General features: G+C 47.1%; 1 long non-coding RNA gene across 2 annotated transcripts in view; it reads right to left on the bottom strand.

Moving 5' to 3' along the window:
- Positions 1–4,912: 4,912 nt before the first annotated feature.
- Positions 4,913–6,087, bottom strand: part of LOC147010545 (uncharacterized) — a 4,798-nt gene continuing 3,623 nt past the window's right edge. For both annotated transcript variants that reach the window (XR_015052442.1, XR_015052443.1), the window contains exon 3: positions 4,913–4,952. This is a non-coding gene — a long non-coding RNA (uncharacterized LOC147010545). The remainder of the gene's footprint in view (positions 4,953–6,087) is intronic.

Here is a 6,087-nt window from a genome sequence, read left to right as displayed (position 1 = left end):
CACCTCCTCACCACTTGTCACCAAGCCCCACACAGCCAATCATCAGCTCCTCACCACTTGTCACCAAGCCCCACACAGCCAACCATTAGCTCCTCACCACTTGTCACCAAGCCCCACACAGCCAATCATCAGCTCCTGACCACTTGTCACCAAGCCTCACACAGCCAATCATCAGCTCCTCACCATTTGTCACCAATCCTCACAAGCCAATCATCAGCTCCTCACCACTTGTCACCAAGCCCCACACAGCCAATCATCCTGACGCAACCCTGGTCGCCTCTTACGACACAGGGATATGGTACACCTATTCTAACCGGGGTATACACCAGCCCAGTACACTGGTACTCGCTTCGCCGACCTCGGAAGGATGACAGGTTGAGTCAACCTCCTGGTGTGTATTAATTCAAGCAGCCAACGGGGATTGAACTCAGGACCTTTTGGATCCCAAGCCACTACCCTAACCACTACGCCGACACCAGGCTTGGTCCGCCATGGTCTGTAACAATAATTATTAGATAAAATTTGAATTCTGCTCTTAATTTCGGGGGCAAGGGGGGGGGTTGCTAAGCACACCCCTGGCTCGAATCCGTTTCCAGGTACCAAATTGTTGCGGTTTTGAATCCCGTAATTTTTATGGCTCAATCCCACTCCTAACACCAAACTGTTGCGGGCTGGCAGGGTTGGGTGAGAAGACCACGAGGTGGGGGAAGCTACGTCGATTCCCACCAAGCTCCGCGGAATTGTAGGCCATCGCTCACGGATAATTCCGTGACGCGGCGGGTCGCTTAACCGAGCGTGGACGCCAATAACTCAACCGCGTGACTTAGGGTCCTCCCGTCTATGGAATCGAGTTACCTAATTAACCACGTGGTTTGATTACCGGGAAACCACGCCCTCGGTACGCCTTGTCCAAACTGGATCGGATCACTTCTCTGGATCGGATGCAGCCAAGCGACACTGCCAAGGACGTACCGGCTGGAAGGAACGGATCGTTGGGAATATAAATGGATCGTTGGACCCGGCTAAACTTAGATTCGAGCCATGTTGGACCAATGAGAGAAAAGACAACGGCGAGCTGGGAACGTTCCTAATGATAATTATTTAACAAGCAAGCGAGGAAAAGTATGTGGTACGACAAAGATTTATTGGGTATGTAACGCAGGGAAAGAGTAGAGAGGTGTGGTGCGACAATAATACAAGCAACTTACGAAAGCAGACAGTGCAGACTTGACGCGAGATTAATAACAGTTACAACAATAATGCACTTCTACAGACTTACTTCACAGACAGGCACCAGCACACTCAGACACACACACAAAAAGAAACCCCAATGGGAAGGGACTTTTGCAACCTAAAGGGAAGGGACTGAAATTGATAGATAGGGACAAAAACTAAATATATCACTATAATCTCAAACAGTTGTGGACAAGTTATGACAAAACTATGTGGATGAGTTGGTGAGGTGACAAGAACAAGCGGATTGGATGTTGGTTCGGATCCAGCCCATCAGTGGGATACAAAACGTGAACTGTTCCACCTGGCAGAGGTATGCACTCCACCGAGTGCTATTCTACTTTGTGCTGTTTTGCCAAGTGTCGCTCTACGAGTGATTTTTCACTCAAATATTTCATGCTTTCTGGTAAACACACACCACACACACCTCTCAATATAATATAGATATCTACATGTATCAGTGCTGTGTCCCATAAGAGGTCTCTCAGCTCTTATGGCCAAATAAATGTTTCTGTTTTGCAACCATGGAAGACTCGCTGGACGAGGCGAGAAAACAATGGTGTTGTCTCCTTATTTGGCTTCATCCGTGTTGAAGCACCAGCATGGTCCCCACTCCATCCCTTCGAAATGACGAGCTTGGATATCGTTCTCCTTAGGCCGCACAGAGCAGCGCCTTGTTCACAAGATCCCTTTAACAATGACCTTGGGAGTTGGGAGCACAGGTCTGGCCCGGAACCTGTAATCTGCACTCAAGATAGATCTGGCAAACGTGGCGGCCTTGTTACCTCCGCGAAGTCTCTTTGGCTTCTCTGTCTGTTTGTCTGTGTACAGGATATTCTCAAAATGTTGTGCACGGATTCGGATGAAACTTGCTGGACATGTTGGGTGTGTGGCAAGGACGAATTGATTCGATTTTGGTGAAGATCCGGATCTGGGTCTAGATTCGAGAATTATTAAATATTTAAAGTGATTATTCACCATTGAGAGATCGGGCCAAAAACGATGGAGTCATGTATTGGGCCCGACATGTTCTAGTGGATCAGGCATTACGGGGCAGAGGTATGCGCTCTACCGGGGTGCCCTTCTTGTTTGTAAATGTTTTGTTTGCTCCTGTTGGGTGAGAAAAATATTGAGGGGGCTGTGGTGGCTGTGATGGGGGCTGTGGTGGTGGATTTGGAGGGGGCTGTGGTGGCTGGGATGGGGGCTGCAGTGGTGGATTTAGAGGTGGCTGGGATGGGGGCTATGGTGGTGGATTTGGAGGGGGCTGTGGTGGTTGGGATGGGGGCTGTGTTGGTGGATTTAGAGGTGGCTGGGATGGGGGCTGTGATGGTGGATTTAGAGGGGCTGTGGTGGCTGGGATGGGGGCTGTGTTGGTGGATTTAGAGGGGGTTGTGGTGGCTGGGATGGGGGCTGTGGTGGCTGGGATGGGGGTGTGGTGGCTGGGGTGGGGGATGTGTTGGTGGATTTAGAGGGGCCTGTGGTGGCTGGGATGGGGGCTGTGGTGGTGGATTTGGAGGGGGCTATGGGGGCTGCGTTGGTGGGTTTAGAGGAGGCTGTGGTGGCTGGGATGGTGGCTGTGCTGGTGGGTTTAGAGGGGATGTGTTGGTGGGGTTGGGGGGCTGTGATGGTGGGGATCGGGGAGGGGGCTGTTTGGCTAGGATGTGGGGCTGTTGTGGTGGTAGTGGGGATGGGGTTAGTGGGGTTCAGTTTGGGGATGGTGGTGGTGTGGATGGAGGAGTGGTTGTGGTGTGGATGGGGTGGTCTTATTGTTCCCTCAGTCGTGATTTTTAAGTCCGAGGCCTGTTTGTCAAGGCTGCCGATCTCAGGGTTTTCAATGCATGCATTTTAATACTAAATGGCGATGGCTCACCTTGAATCGTATTGCACACAAGCCATCAATGTGACACAGCCGATCTCACGACGTGTGATGGCCACAATATCCTTCACCCCCCCTCACCTAAACTCCTCACTCTCCATGGCTCCTTCCCTTCCTCTTCCATAATTGTCGAAATTGAGAGAAGAAAAAGCGGGAGGATGGAAAGGATCTGAGGTGCGAGGGAGCGATACGACGGGGGAGGCGGGGGGGGGGAGGGTCTGGGAGGGTGGTGTACCTCCTCCCCGGGAAGGGAAATTTTGTAATTTTAACCTTAAATTTGTGCATTCTGAGATCTTTTCTGTAAAATTGAAACAGAATCATCATGTTTTCCTGATGAATTTACACTGGGTTCGAAGTCCAACCCAGCTATAAACTGCCATCCTGGTGTTTCACAGGCAGGGTGATTCAGTGATGTGAATACCGTCCCTCGAATAGATGTAAAATTGGGCGTCCCATCTGCCGACAGTAATTGGTGGACGTTCAAGACCCCACAGTGTCCTTCGCAAGGAGCAGGCAAGCTATCCCCGGCACCCTGAACTAATTACAAACTCCTGCCCTGACTACTGCTGGGAAGGCAATGGCAAACCACGCAGTATAACCCTTGCTTCGGACGCTGCTTCGGCGGCACAGACTCTCTGTGAAGAGTATGGTACATCAGAGAGAGAGATACTTCATCCCCAAGTGGAACCTATTCCTCATCGATAGTAAGATAACTACTCAACCTTGTTTGTCAAAGACTCTTCTTGGACCTAACTCATGGTCCTCCTTGGAAGAAACCTCTGGACACTCTCTCCTAACGTCCGATTGAAGACTACTTAGCTTATTCTTCTCCTTCTTATTCGGGTGCAGCCTGTGGCTGCTGGTTGCATCATTGGCTGGGGGCATGGCTGTGCCGTTGATGTATTTCCCCCATCACCAGTACACTGGTGCTCATTTTGCCGACCTCGAAAGGATGATAGACTGAGTCAACCCCACCTGGTGTTAATTCAATGGTGGACGGGCTCAAACTCAGAACCCGAAGATCCCAAGCCAGGCACCCTAACACCAGGCTTATCTCACTTGCTGAAAGACCCTCGAAGAGCAAATTGCAATCGAGATGTCTCAAATAGCCCATAAAGCTTCGTAAGTCACCAACCTTAAGCTCTTGGACAATTTCAAATATTAACAGGTCATGATCATTGGATGGTTCCAGATTCTCAACAAGCCCAGGTTCATGAGACAACGCCGGATCAAGATGATTCGCCCATATAGTTACGACACACATGTTGGATCAAAAGCAAATCAGAAGTCAGTAATATAAAAGGATGTCCTTCAGCCTCTGCTTGCAATTACTCAGTCAATGTTACCAGAGGTGGACCTGGGAGGTGGGGGTTGACTGAGAATGGAAGGAAACAAAATGACAAGGGGGAAACAGCAACAGCAGAATAGAAATGAGCGTGATGTCAAGGGGAGGGGAGAAGGACACATGGGGGTGAACAAGCTGCACACAAGATGAACGAGAACAGAACATGGGAGAGCACAAACCTCCGAGCTGAACAGTTTACGTTTTGTATCCCACTGATTGATCGGATCTGGATTCAGACCTGAACCAAAATCGAATCGGCTTGTTCTTGTCACCTATTCAACTCATCGACAGAGTTTTGTGTGAATGCGTCCATAACTTTTTGAGATATTATGCTACATATAGTTTTTGGCCCTATCTCTCAATGGTGAAGAATCACATAAAAGAAATTCTAGTAGCCAGATCCGGATTTTCACCAAAATCTAACCAGTTCGTCCTTGTCTCACATCCAACCTACTCACCAAATTTTATCCGAATCCGTCTCCAGCTTTTTGAGATATCCTGCACACAAACAAACAAGAAAAAGACATCGTGCAGAGCACCATATTTGCAAAATCCACCCCCCTCTTCAAAGGTTGCCATGGATACATCAAATTGTCCGTTTCATTAAGGTTAAAATTGACAATGTTAATCAAAGCTCAGGTCAATCGGATGAAAATTGACCATTTTTCAGATTGAAATTGATAATTTTAGATGTTTGTGCTTGAGTTGACCTTCGACCTTTTGATCTCAAAAATAGTTGGTTTCCCAATTTGGTGATGCAGTATGCAATTGCTGTTTAATTTTCCAAGTCAATCGGATGAAAATTGACGATTTTTCAGATTTAAAATTAATGATTTTAGAAGTTTGCCCTTTAGTCGACCTTTGACCTCAAATACTTGGTTTCCCAATTCAGTGATGCCAATATGCAAATCCTGTTCAACTTTAAGGTCAATCGAATGAAAAATGATTTTAGAAATTCGACCTCAAGATGACCTTTGACCTCAAAATCAATAGTTCTTCTCAGTTGAGACGACCTGTACAACTTGGTGAAATTTCATGACGATCGGTTTAGAATTGTGACCTGCAATTGATTAACAGACAGACAGAATAACAAAGTCAAAAGACCAATATACTTGAAAAATCTTTGATTTTGCAAGTAACAAACAAGAAAAAGAGCAGTCAGAGACTGCAGACCCTTGCTAGGACTTGTTTTGTGTAGTGTATTTTGTGGGGCATTTGTGTACTGGTGTGTTATGTAATTAATAAGAGACATAATTAGAACTGCCACTTTATAATTGCTGGCAGTGATGACCGGGTACCAAGACGTCCCGCTTTGATGGAACCCCGCTTTGATCGGACACCTGACCCTGACCCGTAACAATTATTATTATTCAGTTTAATTTAGAATGGGATGAAAATAAATTCAATTCAAATCAAATGGAAGACCAAATAGGTACCAGTCCTGCATTGGAATCATCAGAAGGAACCCGAACAAGCAAAGAGCAAAGATGAAGTTATCAGGAGGGACCTGGATAGGATTCACATTTCAGCTGCTACTCCTCTACCCTCAAACCCATCCAGGTACAACCAAGTGAGCCTGATTAAATTAAAAAAAAAAACAAAAAAAAAAACCCAGATCAAAAAATTTAATATT

The sequence above is a fragment of the Eptatretus burgeri genome, chromosome 16 (genome assembly GCF_056783735.1).
Source record: "Eptatretus burgeri isolate ZD-2024b chromosome 16, Ebu_testis_v1, whole genome shotgun sequence".
Taxonomy (NCBI): Eukaryota; Metazoa; Chordata; class Myxini; order Myxiniformes; family Myxinidae; genus Eptatretus; species Eptatretus burgeri.
The sequence above is the reverse complement of the archived record's forward strand: the minus strand, read 5'-3'. Positions and strand labels throughout refer to the sequence as shown.